This window comes from Bos grunniens, chromosome 15, assembly GCF_055505025.1.
Source record: "Bos grunniens cultivar Pamir isolate PY7600 chromosome 15, Bosgru_T2T1.0, whole genome shotgun sequence".
Classification (NCBI taxonomy): Eukaryota; Metazoa; Chordata; class Mammalia; order Artiodactyla; family Bovidae; genus Bos; species Bos grunniens.
Window position 1 is genome coordinate 51,352,142 of NC_141179.1, and position 18,880 is coordinate 51,371,021.

Here is an 18,880-nt window from a genome sequence, read left to right on the forward strand (position 1 = left end):
GTGCCTCCATATAAACGCCCTCTTTCTTCTTTGACTCTAACACTCCTTGGAAGAGCTGGACCCAGTCGGTCATCCCCTGGCCTTCAGAGTTCCCTCAGCCCCTGAAGTCCAGGCATCTGGCTGGAGTCCCAAGTGGCCGCCACCATGCCCTCGTATCCGCTCAGTGTGGCTGTGGTCTGCATGAGCAACATGAACAGGAGCATGGAGGCCCACTGCATCCTCAGGAGGAAAGGATTCCGAGTCAGGTCCTTCGGAGCTGGGTCTCGAGTCAGGCTCCCAGGAAGGGCACGCAACCTCCCCGTGGTTTACAATTTCTCCACCACCTATGAGGAGATGCGCAAGGACCTTGTGCGCAAAGACCGACAACGCTATAATAGCAACGGCATCTTACACATCTTGGGAAGAAACGAGAGAATCAAGCCTCGCCCGGAAAGATTTCAAGAGTGCCGAGATCGCTTTGACGTCATCTTCACCTGTGCGGAGAGTGTCTACGACAGGGTGGTGGAGGAGCTGTGGGTCCGAGAGCAGGAGACCTTCCAGCCTGTGCACGTGATCAACGTGGACATGGCTGACAACGCGGAGGACGCCACGCTTGGGTCTTTCATCATCTGTGAGCTCTGCGAACGCCTCCAGCAGGCAGACAACCTGGAGGACTCTCTGGTCCAGGTGCTCCTGGCAGCCCAGCGCAAAACTGGCAAGAGCTTTCTGCACACGGTCTGCTTCTACTGAGGATCTTGTCTGCTTGCAGCTCCTCTTGGTAAGCACTTGTGTCTGGACATTGGACTAGGTGGTTATTTTCTGTCAGAAGCGGCTTCCAAGGCCTTTCTGCTAAAAGCCATCTACATGACTTTTTCCAGGTACACTCCAGCCTGGGAAGGAAGTGGAGAAGGAAATCTTTTTCTGCCAAAATAACATGAACACCCTGGAGGCATCAAACCTTTCCATGGTGGGGGACGATGGTATGGATTCTTGACCTGGAAGGAACACTTCAGGTCTCACAGGGCTCTGCGAGGAAGTTAACCTAGAGGACTCCATTATCCACATCAAGAGACCAAGATTTACAATGGACCAGTGATGTGTTGAAGGACATTCAGGGAAGAAGAACAAACAAATCCAACACCATTTCCATTCCATCATTTGTTTTTACTTCATCATTTTAATACAGTTTCCTTTTGTCGTTTTGGTATCATGCATCAGTATAAATGAATTTTTCTTTTTAGTGAGATATGATTATATTTAATGTTTGAACTTTAAAAATCTAATTTTAGATTGTATATATTTTGGTAAATGCACGTTTCATAGAAACTCAGGCATTGATTGCTAAAATGTGAGCACAATCTGTTCAATTCAATATTAATGAAATGAAATAAAAGCTTCTAGTTTATAGAAAATGGATCTCCTAATTTTTGGTAGGGGTTGGATCTTGCAAAAGGAACACCTTGGTTTCTTACTGTTGAAGCTGAATGAATTCCACAGAGTAAAGCACTCTTTCCTCAAGCGGATTATCTTCATGCATAAAAGTTTCATTGATTATTGAACTCCTCTAAACGTGGATTCTATGTGTAGGGAAGTGAATCATCTTGGGTCTGACCAGCAATGACACCTAGGCATGTGTAACTTACAGCAGAAATTAAAGGAAGGGGGAGTTGGCCTGGTTGAATGAGGTATCTTGCTATGTCAGAAGATTGATGTGGACTTTATTTACAGAGCAAAGGTAGGATGGAGCAAGGGTGTACCTGGAGGCAAGGGATGAGCTAGTAGAGGATTTCCCGAGGAGTGTGGATTGAGCAGTAAAGTGGATGCTCTGGACAGGGGGACAAGCTGTGGGATCATAGGAAGATGGTGGAGTTGAAGGATGGAACATGCTGAAGAGGAGAGAGAGAGAGGGAAGAATTTAGAAGCAATGTCAGTTTTCTGTCTTTCCACACTGGTGACAGGGTGTACTTATCCACATGGGGCAGTGCTGGCAGTAGGGAGGTGAGGGTTTCTTTCTGGGTAGATTCAATGAGCTTCAAGGTCAGTCTTTCATCTGATGTTGAGGCAGTCAGGGCAGAAATGGGAAAGGGATCCAATAGTGTGTTGAGATGATCATCTCCAATGATGGGAACACAAAATGCAAATAGGGAATGTTGGGGACCCTTTATAAGAGAGAGAAATGATCTGTCCAGGAGATCTTACTTTTGTCAGAACATTCACTGGAAGGAATTAAGAAAATATTTTTGGTTGATTTCCTGTCTGTAGGGGTATGGAGGAGGCAAATATGATAAAGCATGTAAAAGTGCGGCTGGTGTTCCGAAGGACTGACTCCAGTGAGGAAACTCAACATAGAAAGTGTCCATGGAAAAGTTAAAGGGAATGGGACTGGATGAAATGGATGGTGGGACATGGTTTGTCTAAGAGTCCTTAGAGCTGCAAAAATAACAAAGATTTGAGGGTTGACAGTTGAAGGTTGATGAGTGTCCTGCTTCAGGTTTAGATGTACTGCAGAGATCTGGATGGATCTTGGGAAGTTGCTGTCTTGGGGGAAGGTGTAGACAAAAGCAGTTGGACAAATGTAACAACACTGAATATCTTTGATATTGAATGAGTGATCTTTGTGCTGGTTGGGTTTGCTATGAATGGGACCTGTTCTAGTGACTTCACATAAAGAATTGTCAAGAGAATAGGAACCCTCTCATGCCAACATGACATGCCAACCCTTCCAATGTGGGGAACGATGGTGTGGAACTGGACCTGGAAGGAAGGACTCAGTGTTCACAGGGTTCTGCAAGGAGGTTAATCTCGAGGACTCTCTTCTGGATGGACAATCAAAGCTGATCACAGAGCCCAGGACAAGCAATGCATTGAAGGATATTCTGAGAAAAAGGAACAGTTTCTATTTTATTGATCTATATGGATACTGATTTCCTTTTGTCCTTTTGGCATGGTGTCGATACGACGGGTTGTTTTTTCTTAAGTGGGATGGGAATACATTGAATGGAAATTATATTGAATTGGAAATATTTTTGCTTTTAGAGTGTTTGTCTTTGATGAATGCCTACTTTATTAGAAACTCAGGGTAGATCATGTGTGGCTTTTTTAGGGGAAAATCCAAGCATGATTTGTTTAATCAAATAGCTTATTTATGAAAGAAAATTAGAAATCGCTGTAACCCGTGGTTGCATTTATTACTAAAATCGAAGCCCTATCTGTTGAACTATGTAGCTCATTTAAATAAACAAAATGAAATAAATCAAAATAAAACTCTTTAATTTAAGAAAAGGTGTCTTCTCATTTGTGGTAGGGGATGGATCTTACCAACTGGGTATCTTGATCTCCTTTTTTTCAAAGCCTATAAATCCCATGTAGAAAAGCATTCTTTTCTCTTGAGAATTTACTTCTCACTTCAAACATTCGTTGTTTTTTTGTTTTGTGCTCCTCCGAAAATGGATCTGCATTGCTCGGCAGTGAAACATTCTTGGTTCTGACCAGCTGTGCCACCAAGTCCTATGTGACTTCCAGGAGAAAACAAAGGAGAGGTAGCTGGTATGGTGAAGTAGTTTACTCACTATCAGAAAGTAAGTGTGGACTTTTTTATCTGTGTAGGTGGCATGGAGTTCCATGGGTCTGGAGGAATCAGGGAGTACAGGACATTCTGAGGACAGGAGTGCACTGAGGAGTAGGGAGGTGGCTCTGCATAGGGGGAGAAGCTGTGGGAGCAGAGGCAGGTGCTGGAGTTGAAAAGAAAAGACTTGATGAAGAGAAGAGAGAGGGATGGATATAGAAGCACTCTCAATTTCTGTCTTTCCCCACATGTGAGAAGATGCGTCTATATCTGAAGAGGGCAGTGGTAGGGAGATGACGGTTTTCTTTCCTGGTAGAGTCAGTGGTATTCAAGATCAGTCTCTCATCTGAGGGTGGACAGTCACGGTCAGGAATGGAGAAGGAGTAGGAGTCAGCTGAGATGATCTTTTCCAATGATGGGACCACAAAATTGAAGTAGGGAGATTTAGGAGCCCTTTGAAAGAAAGAGAAATGATTTTTCCAGGTGAACTTATTTTGCCAGAAAATCCACATGCAGAAAAAGCTGTTGGTTGAATTCCTGTCTGTGGGGATATGCAGGAGTCAAATATGAGAGAGTGCAACTGGTTCAAAAACTGTAGATGTTACACAGAAGTGACTACAGTAATGCCTCTTAACATAGTATAGTAAGTATCCATGGAAAAATAAGGGGAACAGAACTGGATGAAATGGATGCTGAAGCATAGTTTGTCTAAGAGCTATTAGAGTTGAAAAAGAGAAACAAAAGATTGGAAGGTGGGTGGTTGAAGGTTGGTGAATATCCTGCTTTGGATTTTGATGTAGTGGCAGAGATCTGGGTGGAAGTATGGAAGCTGCCCTCGCAGGGAGTGTGCAGAAAAAGGTAGTTGGGGAAGAAGTGATAATACCAAATATTGTTGGTGTTGAATGGGTGATGTGTGCACTTGTAGGGTTTGTTAAGTATTTGACCTGTATCTATTGATTTTACATCCAGAATTGACAGAATATGGGCTTCCTCAGAGTGGTAAGTCCAGAAAGTCAGACGATAACTTTGAGGAGAAGAGATTTTGTCTACAGGATTGATTTTTTAAAAAAAAGAAAGAAAAGAGGTAGTAATCATTAAAAAAGATGTTGACATCATTCAAAAGAGAACTGACTCTAAAGGAAATCAATCTTCATATAAATGAAAACGTATTCAAGGTTATCTCAAGGTGAAAAACAGGGATGGTGTCCAGTTAAATAGGGCTCAGATTTGGCAGAAAGTGAAGGAAACCCTGCCCTGTAAGGTCTCCTCTACCAGCACTGCAGACAGAGCACTGCTCTAGCACTAAGAGCTCAACTGTTGGCTGCCACAGTGCTGGCATGCTGAACAAGAACCCCCCATCCCCACCCTGAGTCTCAGAGAGAAATTCAGGAGCACACAAAGCAGATCAGAAGTAGAGGGTTTCCCCCACTGTGTGACCCTAGAGCCATCCTATGAAGAGAAAGGACCATGATGAAATAACTTCCTCCTGTAGTATCATGATTGTAGTTTGGGCTCAGAGATCTTTCTTCTCTCTTTCTCTCTCTCTCTCTCTCTCTCTCTCTCTCAGGTCTCAGGCAGTGACTGTTAAAAAACATTTTCACATCATATTTGAGAGCTGACTACCTTTTCAGGTGTGCCTGGCCTTTTCTCTAATCTGGCTTTTCTCTTCAGAATATTCAACCTCCCATCTAGAGGCAGTGCTTCTCAGGGACTTCCGAGGTTCAGTCAAGTTTCTGAAATCTCTGTTACTAATCAACTTGCTCCCAATCTTTAGTGCACATCCCTGCAATCCAATTCAGTGGTCTGGGAGTCCAATTCCCAGGTTAAACAAGCTCCCCTTCAGTTCATGCTGATGCTCTGGGGGTCACACTTTGAGTAGACTTGGGCTGTTTACTGACATAGGACTCTTTGCACTCGGAGAATCACTGCAATGGACTGAACACTCAGTCTGTGGCTCTAGGAAGACAGCATTAAGTCTCCTTAGTGGTCAGTGTCCCAACCTCAAGTTTAATATCTGTACGGTTGTTTCACCAGCTATGCAAATGGAAAAAAGCAATGAAAAGGCTTCTATTTTGAGTATGGAGTGTTCAGACTGAGCTGCTTTTGGAGACACGATAAGGGAGGAGGATCTGTTCAGTTCACTCCAGAATTCTGAAGAATTGAAGAAAAGAGAAAGGAAAAAAAATGTGGTGTTCTTCCAACTTGTGAAACCCTATCAAATGGCAGTCATATTTTCCAGAGGTTGCTTTTGACACTGGTGCCTGCTTTTCTTGACTGATAAGAAGACCCATGAATGCCTTCCTAGGATTTAGCACACTGCTCTCAGTTCAGTTCAGTCACTCAGTCATGTCCGACTCTTTGCGACCCCATGAATTACAGCACCCCAGTCCTCCCTGTCCATCACCATTTCCCAGAGTTCACTCAAACTTATGTCCATCAAAGGCTTTGGCATAGTCAATAAAGCAGAAGTATATGTTTTTCTGGAACTCTCTTGCTTTTTCTATGATCCAGCAGATGTTGGCAATTTGATTTCTGGTTCCTCTGCCTTTTCTAAAACCGGCTTGAACATCTGGAAGTTCACAGTTCACAACTGCTCTGCTGAAGTATGAACTCTAAAATGAAAATCCGGGGAACAACCCCTGTCATTCTTTGTCATTCTTTGCATCATTGTATTAGAAGGCTCAGGAATCTCAAAGACCTTTTCCACATGCATGTCTTCAGCTCTTTGGAAGGCTGGTGAGAAGCCAGTGAGTGTCTAGTTGTTTTGCCTGATACCAATTCTAGCCCCATACACACAGGCACAGATAGGGTTAACTGGAGATGGCAAAATGCTCAGGAGGGGGGTGGGGGTTAGGTGGGCACATAGTGGCATTGAGGTTGGGTGATTGCATCACTGGGATTGTTCAGAAAACAGCACTGGGTTCTCTGCTCCCAGCCCACCATTCAAATCCAATCAGTCAAGAGTTAAGCCAATCATCAATCAAGATTTCTCCTCCCACTGAGGACAAGTGCCTCCATATAAACGCCCTCTTTCTTCTTTGACTCTAACACTCCTTGGAAGAGCTGGACCCAGTCGGTCATCCCCTGGCCTTCAGAGTTCCCTCAGCCCCTGAAGTCCAGGCGTCTGGCTAGAGTCCCAAGTGGCCGCCACCATGCCCTCGTATCCGCTCAGTGTGGCTGTGGTCTGCATGAGCAACATGAACAGGAGCATGGAGGCCCACCGCATCCTCAGGAGGAAAGGATTCCGAGTCAGGTCCTTCGGAGCTGGGTCTCGAGTCAGGCTCCCAGGAAGGGCACGCAACCTCCCCGTGGTTTACAATTTCTCCACCACCTATGAGGAGATGCGCAAGGACCTTGTGCGCAAAGACCGACAACGCTATAATAGCAACGGCATCTTACACATCCTGGGAAGAAACGAGAGAATCAAGCCTCGCCCGGAAAGATTTCAAGAGTGCCGAGATCACTTTGACGTCATCTTCACCTGTGCGGAGAGCGTCTACAACAAGGTGGTGGAGGAGCTGTGGGTCCGAGAGCAGGAGACCTTCCAGCCTGTGCACGTGATCAACGTGGACATGGCCGACAACTTGGAGGACGCCACGCTTGGGTCTTTCATCATCTGTGAGCTCTGTGAACGCCTCCAGCAGGCAGACAACCTGGAGGACTCTCTGGTCCAGGTGCTCCTGGCAGCCGAGCGCAAAACTGGCAAGAGCTTTCTGCACACGGTCTGCTTCTACTGAGGATCTTGTCTGCTTGCAGCTCCTCTTGGTAAGTACTTGTGTCTGGACATTGGGCTAGGTGGTTATTTTCTGTCAGAAGCGGCTTCCAAGGCCTTTCTGCTAAAAGCCATCTACATGACTTTTTCCAGGTACACTCCAGCCTGGGAAGGAAGTGGAGAAGGAAATCTATTTCTGCCAAAATAACATGAACGCCCTGGAGGCATCCAAACCCTTCCACGGTGGAGGTTGATGGTATGGATTCTTGACCTGGAAGGAACACTTCAGGCTCACAGGGCTCTGCGAGGAAGTTAACCTAGAGGACTCCATTATCCACATCAAGAGACCAAGGTTTACAATGGACCAGTGATGTGCTGAAGGACATTCAGGGAAGAAGAACAAACAAACCCCACACCATTTCCATTCCATCATTCCTTTTTACTTCATCATTTTAATACAATTTCCTTTTGTCGTTTTGGTATTGTGCATCAGTATAAATGAATTTTTCTTTTTAGTGAGATATGATTATATTTAATGTTTGAACTTTAGAAATCTATTTTTCGACTGTATGTATTTTGGCAACTGCTACTTTCATAGAAACTCAGGTTTAATAATAGTAGGCATTGATTGCTAAATGTGAGCATGATCTGTTCAATTCAATATTCATGAAATGAAATAAAAGCTTCTAGTTTATAGAAAATGGATCTCCTAATTTTTGGTAGGGGTTGGATCTTACAACAGGAACACCTTGGTTTATTACTGTTCAAGCTGAATAAATTCCACAAGGTAAATCGTTCTTACCTCAAGTGGATTTTCTTCATGCATAAAAAGTTCATTGAGAGGGTGAGAAGATTTGGGAGAATGGCATTGAAACATGTAAAATATCATGTATGAAACTAGATACCAGTCCAGGTTCGATGCACGATACTGGATGCTTGGGGCTAGTGCACTGGGACGACCCAGAGGGATGGTATGGGGAGGGAGGAGGGAGGAGGGTTCAGGATGGGGAACACATGTATACCTGTGGCGGATTCATTTTGATATTTGGCAAAACTAATACAATTATGTAAAGTTTAAAAGTAAAATAAAATTTTTTTTAAAAAAATTCATTGAGGTTCAGTAGAGGAGTATTCAGATCAGATTAGATCAGATCAGTCACTCAGTCCTGTCTGACTCTTTTCGACCCCATGAATCGCAGCACGCCAGGCTTCCCTGTCCATCACCAACTCCCGGAGTTCACTCAGACTCACGTCCATCAAGTCAGTGATGCCATCCAGCCATCTCATCCTCTGTTGTCCCCTTCTCCTCCTGCCCCCAATCCCTCCTAGCATCAGAGTCTTTTCCAATGAGTCAACTCTTCACATGAGGTGGCCAAAGTACTGGAGTTTCAGCTTTAGCATCATTGAACTCCTCTAAATGTGGATTCTCACATGCTGCTAAAGTGATGCTCAAAATACTCCAAGCCAGGCTTCAGCAATACGTAAACTGTGAACTTCCAAATGTTCAAGCTGGTTTTAGAAGAGGCAAAGGAACCAGAGATCAAATTGCAAACATCTGCTGGATCATGGAAAAAGCAAGAGAGTTCCAGAAAAGCATCTATTTCTGCTTAATTGACTATGCCAAAGCCTTTGACTGTATGCATCACAATAAACTGTGGAAAATTCTGAAAGAGATGGGAATACCAGACCACCTGACCTGCCTCTTGAGAAACCAATATGCAGGTCAGGAAGCAACAGTTAGAACTGGACATGAAACAACAGACTGGTTCCAAATAGGAAAAGGAGTATGTCAAGGCTGTATATTATCACCCTGCTTAGTAACTTCTATGCAGAGTACATCATGAGAAACTCTGGGCTGAAAGAAGCACAAGCTGGAATCAAGATTGCCGGGAGAAATATCAATAACCTCAGATATGCAGATGACACCACCCTTATGGCAGAAAGTGAAGAGGAACTAAAAAGCCTCTTGATTAAAGTGAAAGTAGAAAGTGAAAAAGTTGGCTTAAAGCTCAACATTCAGAAAACGAAGATCATGGCATCTGGTCCCATCACTTTATGGGAAACAGATGGCGAAACAGAATAAACAGTGTCAGACTTTATTTGGGGGGGCTCCAAAATCACTGTAGATGGTGATTGCAGCCATGAAATCAAAAGACACTTACTCCTTGGAAGGAAAGTTATGACCAACCTAGATAGCATATTGAAAAGCAGAGACATTACTTTGCCAACAAAGGTCGGTCTAGTCAAGGCTATGGTTTTTCCAGTGGTCATGTATGGATGTGAGAATTGGACTGTGAAGAAGGCTGAGAGCCGAAAACTTGCTTTTGAACTGTGGTGTTGGAGAAGACTCTTGAGAGTCCCTTGGACTGCAAGGAGATCCAACCAGCCCATTCTGAAGATCAGCCCTGGGATTTCTTTGGAAGGAATGATACTAAAGCTGAAACTCCAGTACTTTGGCCACCTCTTGGGAAGAGTTGACTCATTGGAAAAGACTCTGATGCTAGGAGGGATTGGGGGAAGGAGGAGAAGGGGACGACAGAGGATGAGATGGCTGGATGGCATCACTGACTCGATGGACATGAGTCTGAGTGAACTCCGGGAGTTGGTGATGGACAGGGAAGCCTGGCGTGCTACGATTCATGGGGTCGCAAAGGGTCAGACACGACTGAGTGACTGAACTGAACTTAACTAAAATGTGGATTCTATCTATAGGGAATTGAATCATCTTAGGTCTGACCAGCAGTCACACCTAGGCTTGTGTAACTTACAGGAAAAAATAAAGGAAAAGGGAGTTGGCCTGGTTGAATGAGGTATCTTGCTATGTCAGAAGATTGATGTGGACTTTATTTACAGACCAAAGGCAGGATGTGCAAGGGTGTATCTGGAGGCATGGGATAAGGTAGTAGAGGATTTCCCGAGGAGGAGTGTGGATTGAGCAGTAAGGTGGATGCTCTGGACAGGGGAAGAAGCTGTGGGATCATAGCAAGATGGTGGAGTTGAAAGTTCGGAACATGCTGAAGAGGAGAGAGAGAGGGAAGAATTTAGAAGCAATGTCAATTTTCCTTTTTTTTTTTTTATAGAGAGCAACAAAATAATAGTATGCAACTGCAATATCCCATTTCAATATTGGATAGCTCATTCAGACAAAAAATTAATAAGGAAAGAGTGAACCTGAATAATACTGTAGACCAATGGACCTTACAAACATACACAAAACATTCCATCCAACACACCAGAATATGCATGATAGTCACATACAAAGGAATGAAATTGGACATATACCACTCCTAAATTTAACTCAAAATGAATTAAAAACACACAGAAAACACAGGGAAAATAAATCTTGGCATTGGTTTTGGCAACGGGTTTTTGGATATAACTTTCAAGCACTAGCAAAAAATAACCAAGTAGGACTGTATCAGACTTTTGCACAGCAAAAGCTACAGTCAACAGGAAGAGGCAAACTACACAATGGAAGAAAATATTTGCAAACCATGTATCGGACATGGAGTTACTATTTATTTATTTATTTTAATTTTATTTTATTTTTAAACTTTACAATATTGTATTAGTTTTGCCAAATATCGAAATGAATCCGCCACAGGTATACCCGCGCTCCCCATCCTGAACCCTCCTCCCTCCTCCCTCCCCTACCCTCCCTCTGGGTCCTCCCAGTGCACCAGCCCCAAGCATCCAGTACCGTGCATCGAACCTGGACTGGCGACTCGTTTCATACATGATATTATACATGTTTCAATGCTATTCTCCCAAATCTCCCCACCCTCTCCCTCTCCCACAGAGTCCATAAGACTGATCTATACATCGGTGTCTCTTTTGCTGTCTCGTACACAGGGTTATTGTTACCATCTTTCTAAATTCCATATATATGCGTTAATATACTGTATTGGTGTTTTTCTTTCTGGCTTACTTCACTCTGTATAATAGGTTCCAGTTTCATCCATCTCATTAGAACTGATTCAAATGTATTCTTTTTAATGGCTGAGTAATACTCCATTGTGTATATGTACCACTGCTTTCTTATCCATTCATCTGCTGATGGACATCTAGGTTGCTTCCATGTCCTGGCTATTATAAACAGTGCTGCGATGAACATTAGGGTACACGTGTCTCTTTCCCTTCTGGTTTCCTCAGTGTGTATGCCCAGCAGTGGGACTGCTGGATCATAAGGCAGTTCTATTTCCAGTTTTTTAAGGAATCTCCACACTGTTCTCCATAGTGGCTGTACTAGTTTGCATTCCCACCAACAGTGTAAGAGAGTTCCCTTTTCTCCACACCCTCTCCAGCATCTATTGCTTGTAGACTTTTGGATAGCAGCCATTCTGACTGGCGTGAAATGGTACCTCATAGTGGTTTTGATTTGCATTTCTCTGATAATGAGTGATGTTGAGCATCTTTTCATGTGTTTGTTAGCCATCTGTATGTCTTCTTTGGAGAAATGTCTATTTAGTTCTTTGGCCCATTTTTTGATTGGGTCATTTATTTTTCTGGAGTTGAGCTGTAAGAGTTGCTTATATATTTTTGAGATTAGTTGTTTGTCAGTTGCTTCATTTGTTATTATTTTCTCCCATTCTGAAGGCTGCCTTTTCACTTTGCTAATAGTTTCCTTTGTTGTGCAGAAGCTTTTAAGTTTAATTAGGTCCCATTTGTTTATTTTTGCTTTTATTTCCAATATTCTGGGAGGTGGGTCATAGAGGATCCTGCTGTGATGTATGTCGGAGAGTGTTTTGCCTATGTTCTCCTCTAGGAGTTTTATAGTTTCTGGTCTTACATTGAGATCTATAATCCATTTTGAGTTTATTTTTGTGTATGGTGTTAGAAAGTGTTCTAGTTTCATTCTTTTACAAGTGGTTGACCAGCTTTCCCAGCACCACTTGTGCAATGTCAATTTTCTGTCTTTCCACACTGGTGACTGGGTGCAGTTATCTACATGGGGCAGTGTTGGCGGTAGGGAGGTGAGGGTTTCTTTCTGGGTAGATTCAATGAGCTTCAAGGTCAGTCTTTCATCTAATGTTGAGGCAGTCAGGGCAGGAATGGGAAAGGGATCCAATAGTGTGTTGAGATGATCATCTCCAATGATGGGAACACAAAATGGAAATAGGGAATGTTGGGGACCCTTTATAAGAGAGAGAAATGATCTGTCCAGGAGATCTTACTTTTGTCAGAACATTCACTGGAAGGAATTGAGAAAATATTTTTGGTTGGTTTCCTGTCTGTAGAGGTGTGGAGGAGACAAATATGATAAAGCATGTAAAAGTGCGGCTGGTGTTTTGAAGGAGTGACTCCAGTGATGAAACTCAACATAGAAAGTGTCCATGGAAAAGTTAAAGGGAATGGGACTGGATGAAATGGATGGTGGGACATGGCTTGTCTAAGAGTCCTTGGAGCTGCAAAAATAACAAAGATTTGAGGGTTGACAGTTGAAAGTTGATGAGTGTCCTGCTTCAGATTTAGATGTACTGCAGAGATCTGGATAGATCTTGGGAAGTTGCTGTCTTGGGGGAGGGTGTAGACAAAAGCAGTTGGGCAAATGTAACAACACTGAATATCTTTGGTATTGTATGAGTGATCTTTGTGCTGGTTGGGTTTGCTATGAATGGGACCTGTTCTAGTGACTTCACATAAAGAATTGTCAAGAGAATAGGAACGCTCTCATTGACATGTGGACAATGGCCCCGAGGATGCCATCCTTGGGTCTTATCATCTGTTAGCTCTGCGAATGCCTCCAGCAGGTAGACCACCTGGAAGACCCTCTGGTTGAGGTGCTCCTGGCAGCCCAGTGGAAAACAGGCAAGAGCTTTCTGCACACGGTCTGCTTCTACTGAAGATCTTATCTGGCTTCAGCTTCTTAGTCAGTAAGAACCTGTGCCTGGACATTGGGCTAGGCGGTATTTGCTCTGCAAGGATCTCATAGCCCTTTTCGCTAAAAGCCATCCTTATGATTGTTTTTCAGGTGCACCCCACCCAAGCATGGAAATGCAGGGGAAAAGCATTATATGGATAATAGAACTTGAGTCACTGGGAGCCATCAAAAACCTTCCAATGTGAGGGATGATGGTGTGGGGACTTGACTTGGAGGGAACAGTTCAGTGCTCACATGGCTCTGCAAGGAAGTGAACCTGAATGACTCTGCTTTTCAGATCAACTAATGAAGGCTTATAATGGAATGGTGGACGTGTTTTGTTCAGTATAATCAGGAAAGAAACTTGTTTATTTCATCATTTTAAAACAATATCCTTTTTGCTCTTTTGTAGTTTTATATAACTATATAAATTTTTATTGAGATGTCATTCTGGTGAATTGTTTTTACTTAGAAATATATTTATATTTAGATTGTATGTATTTTACTAGTGCCAATCTTAAGAGAAACAGCGTAGATTATGGGCGGCATTTACTAAAATCCTGGCATGATTTTTTCAATTAAATAGCTCATGACATTAGGTAAAGTAAATTGAAAACCTCTGAATTATAGAAAAAGTGTCATCTTGTTTGTGATAGTGCAGGGATCTTACAAAGTGAGCCCTCTGGTTTCTTATTGTTCAATCCATGTGAATTCCATGGAAAAAAAGCTTTGTTTCCTAAGAAGTTCTTTCTTCATGCTAGTTGAGTTCCTATCTGTTTGGGCAAGGGATGTCAAAAATGACAGACGAGTAAAATGCTGCAGGTACTGCAATGGAGAGATAACAGTGATTAATTACAAAATATAAAGTGTATATAAAATAGAAAACCAATAAGGACCTTTTCTGGGCTTCCCAGGTGGTGCTAGTGGTAAAGAACCCAGTTGCCAATGCAGGAAACATAAGAGATTCAGGTTTGATCCTTGGCTCGGGAAGATCCCTGGAAGCGGGCATGGCAACCCATTCCAGTATTCTTGCCTGGAAAATCCCTTGGACAGAGGAGCCTAGTGGGCTACAGTCCATGGGGTTGCAAAGAGTCCAATATGACTGAGCAACGGAGCATGCACGTGCTCAAGGACCTTGTCTATAGCACAAGGAACTCCTCCACTCTGTCGTGACCTATATAGATACATATGGATAAAAAAAGGTTGAAAAGAGGGGATATGTATGAGTGTGTGTATATCTGATTCACTTTCTTGAACAGTAGAAACCAAAATAACATTCTAAATCAACTATAGACCAAAAAATATTTTTTTAAATTTACTTAAAAACATACAATGTGTCTGTGAATAAATTAAAACAAATGGGATGGGAAATAAAGTAGATTGTGGAATGTGATTTGTCTAAGTCACCATAAAGGTCATAAAAATATAAAAATGTTTGGGGAGTTAGAACTTTAAGGTTGGTGAATTTAGTGTTTCACATTTTGATCTAGTGGTAGATTTCTTGTGGAACTATAGAAGCTGGTGTCTCTTGTAGAGTTAGAAAAATGCAGATGAGGAAGTTGTCAAAACCCTGAACACTGTGAGCACTGAGTGGGTGAACTTTTGGTTGCTGGAGTTTCTGTGAATGAGAACAGAAGGTGAGTAAAATTTGCTGGGAGGCTGCCTGGGCTCATGTTTCCTCCTGAAACCTGCAGCACCTGGGGCTTCCTTGTGTGGAGAGTTGGCGACAGATTAGAGAGGGTGATGGGAACTCAGAGATCATTTATGTGGAGCGGTGGATGTTACCTACAGAATTTGGCCAGGACTATGAACTTCTGGCTGGATAAGGGCATAGCAACCCACTGCACTGTTCTTGCCTGGAGAATCCCATGGATAGAGGAGCCTGGCAAGCTACAGTTCATGATGTCCCACAGAGTCAAACGTGACTGAAGTGACGTAGCATGCACGCACTCATGAACTGCCGGCAGCATTCCAAAGGTATTTTCCAGACTTCCTCAAGGTGATTGCAGTCCCAGGATGCTGAGTCCTGATCTTTGTCAATGGATGGTTCTTTTACCAGCCTCTAAGGATGCTCCTCACAGTGGCAAGGTCTTTTAAGCTTCAGATCCATGAAAACCAGCCACAGTTTGGACCAGAGTGCTGGTACATTCTCTGTGGAACTTCTGGCACTCCATTAAGAAAAAAAAAAAAAAACCCGGAGTTGGGGGGCTGGGACTAGAATAGTTGTTGTTAAATACAGTGAGAAAATCATTTCCAGGTGGTATTAACACCACTGGTGTTGGTGGTTTTGCTAAAGGAAGGGGAAATTTGTCATTTTTAATGATAACTAACAATAATATGTTTCTAAGTGTGAGGAATGGAAAAATAAAGAATTAGATGTGCTACTGGGCATACAGTGGTTTTTCTTGACTAGACAAATATAATTCCAGTTAAGACACAGAGGCAAATGAAATATTCAGATGGCTGTTGTAGGTGAAATGGCAGCATTTGAATGCAAATTGTTGAAAGACATGAATGTACATGTAATTAGATATGTTAAGTATGCCAGTGATAGCTTTGGGACTCTTTGACAGGGCACTTAGACATGGCTGTGGGTATGTCAGAGCAAGTTGTATTTCTTGATCTGGATGATATTGGACTTTATAGTCCAAGAGCCAACAGCCTAACAATATATGTGTCAGTAGCTTCATTCATAATTAATTTATTTAAAATCCTTCATTTCAGTTGTTTCTTGATTTATATCCCCCTCTGACTATTGTTCCTGCTTCACTTCACTCTAAATCCACAAGGCAGAGGATATAATACTTCCACATTATTCCACTGGCCAAAGAAAGACATGAGGCGTTCACAGGTACAAGGGAGTGGGGAACAGACTGCACCTCATGGAGGACAAATTGGTTTGTGTGGACAGTGGAGGGGTTGGTAGGCAAGGATTCTTGGTATGCATTTGTGCAGATAGTCAGCCTTATTTGGAAACACTATCTGATTGAAAATGTCTGAAAGGTTGACAATATAGTCTGAAGGCATCGTGTGAGGACTAAGTTACTCTCAAATATTGCTGGGAGTCATGAAAAATAGTATAGGCTGTACAAAGGGAATCTTTCCACATAGGACAAAACTACAAATGCATTACCCCTGGACCAAGGTGCCCCCCACTTGCAAAAATAGACCCTAGATCTTTCAACAGAGTTATCCAACTGGAGAAGAGAGAGAAAATACAGAAAAATAGAGAGACCTTTTTTAAAATATATATTTTTTAATTGGAAGATAATTGGTTACAATGTTTTATTGGTTTCTATCATACAATGTGAATCAGCCATAACTATACCTATATCCTTTCCCTCTTAGGCCTCCCTCCTGCCTCCTCCCTGTTCCACTCCTCTAGGTTATCACAGAGCACCACGCTGACCTCCCTGTGTTATACAGCAGCATCCCACTAGCTATCTATTTTACAAATGGTGGTGCATATATGTCAATGCTACTCTATCAATTTGTCCTACCCTCTCCTTCTCCTGGGCTTTTCTGGTTGCTCAATGGTAAAGAATCCACCTGCAATGCAGGAGACACAGGACACCACTATGCATCTTGTTGTGGTTCTTTCATTACATCTTTAGTTGTGGAGATGCTTTTCTGCTGTTCTTAGGGTCATTTTCATTGATAGCTGTTCTGTAAATGGTTGCAATTTGGGATTGCCCATGGAAGCAGGTGAGCTTAGGGTCTTCCGACTCTGCCACAGTGGCTACACCTCTACATATATCAGTGTGTTTTTTACATATGCTTGCTCAGTGTACTCTTACATGTTTGTACTGTATTTGCTCTTGTGTTGAATACTTTCTTCCAAACAGTTGATAATATAAATAAAATGAAAGAATTAGTAAACATTTGCTATGTTTAATGTTTTGAAAGGATAAAGATTTACTGATACATACGCTCATTATTTATGGTCACATTATGTTAATGGTGAATACATATGAATTTTAAGATATATATGAATTTTATAATTGTCTAAAAAGCAAAAGTATGATGAAACCTACAACATGGGGGCAAATGCCAGGAAAATGTCTGAATGAGAGGAATAAAACAAGTGTAGCCATTCAAAGCATAGAATACCCTAGTAAATAAGAGTTTAACAATTACCCAGGAAAGGTCACTGTTTCCAGGGCATTACATTCTAACCTCCAGCCTAGGAGTAGGGAGGTGAACTAATCTATTTACGAATTCTATGTATAAGAAAGTGAACTAAGACCCCAAAGGCACTGATATCTAATAAGTTATTAAAGACGTTGCAAGAAACATTTACAAACCCATCCCTGATAAAATTGCTCTATGACAACAAGACACAGAGTTATTTGATTAGTATTTCCACTGTATCCTTCCACGTCTTGATACAAAAACTAACCTAAAGCATGATGAGCATTATTGAGGAAAGCACAAAGGTAGTTTCCATTATTATAGTCATATCTGCTTTGGAAACGGTAAATGAACTACCAGCTCCCGAATCTGCTTGGTCTTAATCCCGTAAACCATGGGATTTAATGTAGGTGGAATGAGAATATAGACATTGGCCAGAAGAATGTAAATATGGAATGGAATGTGGTATCCAAACCACTGAGTGAGAACTGAGAAGATCCCAGGTCCACAAAAGAGGATGATGACACAGATATGGGAGCCACACGTGTTGAGAGCTTTGTGAGGAGCATCTTGGGAAAGGATGTGGAGGACAGCACGGAGAATAGGCATGTATGAAACAAAGATTAGCATAACATCTAAGACCAAGGTCGACATTAGGACAAAACATCAAACCATATGTTCTATGTTAAAGTCACTCAGATGTGTTCAACTCTTCGCGACCCCATGGACTATACAGTCCATGGAATTCTCCAGGCCAGAATACTGGAGTGGATAGCCATTTCCTTCTCCAGCGTTTTGTTGGATATCGTTACAGGAAATTTTTGCCAGGACAATGTTTACAAGCAGTGTTTGGGAGGATGTTACTTTTATAAAAAGTCAGTCTTTTCAGAAGAAATACTACAGTAAAACTGTACAATAACTTCTTAGGAAGATGGATATATGAATTTTCCCTGTCAGTGTATGTGTAAGAACAGTGGTGTATCACAGAGGGTAGTGCATGGCAGCGTAGGGGTCAAATGCCATCACCAGCAAGATCCCAGACTTGTAAATGAAAGTGGAAGTGAGGAAGAACACCTGACAAATGCACCGATCCAGGGAGAGCTCTCCAGCATGGAACCAGAGGATCACCAAGGCCTGAGGGACTCTGCACGCAGAGAGGACAAGGTCTGCTCCAGACAGCATGCAGAGGAAGAAGTACATGGGTTCATGAAGGCTGCGCTCGGTGAGGATAATGAAGAGGAACAGGCTGTTTCCAAGCAAGGCAGTGGCATAGGAAATAACAAAGGGGATGGAAATCCACATGTAGTGGTCTTCAAAGCTAGGGATGCCCAGCAAGCAGAAGACTGTGTGGCTAGCACCAGTGTGGTTTAAGGTCCTCATATTTGGGAAGTTCTTCCAGAATCTCATGCCTATTCATGGAGACAGAGGAAAACCCAAAATATATGCAAACTTTTCTTTTGTATTGTCACTTGATTTTGGTTCCTACTTCATCCCATTCCATTCTGATGATGTCAGGAATTTTGGATATATATATAAATAAAGATAAGTAAGGTATGACTTGCTATCTGAATGAAGCCTTAATTTCAGGAACAAGATAGACCCATAAAGCAGTAGAGAAAATTAAATGAGTATG

At 42.4% G+C, this 18,880-nt stretch overlaps 3 pseudogenes across 5 annotated transcripts; 2 read left to right on the forward strand and 1 right to left on the reverse strand.

The window, feature by feature from the left end:
- On the forward strand, positions 1-1,875 carry LOC147358174 (RNA polymerase II subunit A C-terminal domain phosphatase SSU72 like protein 3 pseudogene; annotated as a pseudogene). Of its 2 annotated transcripts, none has more exons than XR_015141553.1 (2): positions 1-757; positions 836-1,875. The product of XR_015141553.1 is annotated as an RNA polymerase II subunit A C-terminal domain phosphatase SSU72 like protein 3 pseudogene, transcript variant X2 (transcript). The 2 variants fall into 2 exon arrangements; XR_015141552.1 differs by having other exon boundaries at positions 2-757; positions 858-1,875.
- Positions 1,876-6,539: 4,664 nt separating this feature from the next.
- On the forward strand, positions 6,540-7,948 carry LOC147358175 (RNA polymerase II subunit A C-terminal domain phosphatase SSU72 like protein 3 pseudogene; annotated as a pseudogene). 2 transcript variants are annotated; one of them, XR_015141551.1, is made up of 2 exons: positions 6,540-7,309; positions 7,388-7,948. The product of XR_015141551.1 is annotated as an RNA polymerase II subunit A C-terminal domain phosphatase SSU72 like protein 3 pseudogene, transcript variant X2 (transcript). The 2 variants fall into 2 exon arrangements; XR_015141550.1 differs by having other exon boundaries at positions 6,547-7,309; positions 7,410-7,948.
- Positions 7,949-17,361: 9,413 nt separating this feature from the next.
- Positions 17,362-18,627, reverse strand: LOC147358176 (olfactory receptor 52B4-like; annotated as a pseudogene). The gene is made up of 2 exons (XR_015142495.1): positions 18,023-18,627; positions 17,362-17,908 (listed from the first exon to the last, which is right to left on the reverse strand). The product of XR_015142495.1 is annotated as an olfactory receptor 52B4-like (transcript).
- Between the last annotated feature and the right edge of the window lie 253 nt (positions 18,628-18,880).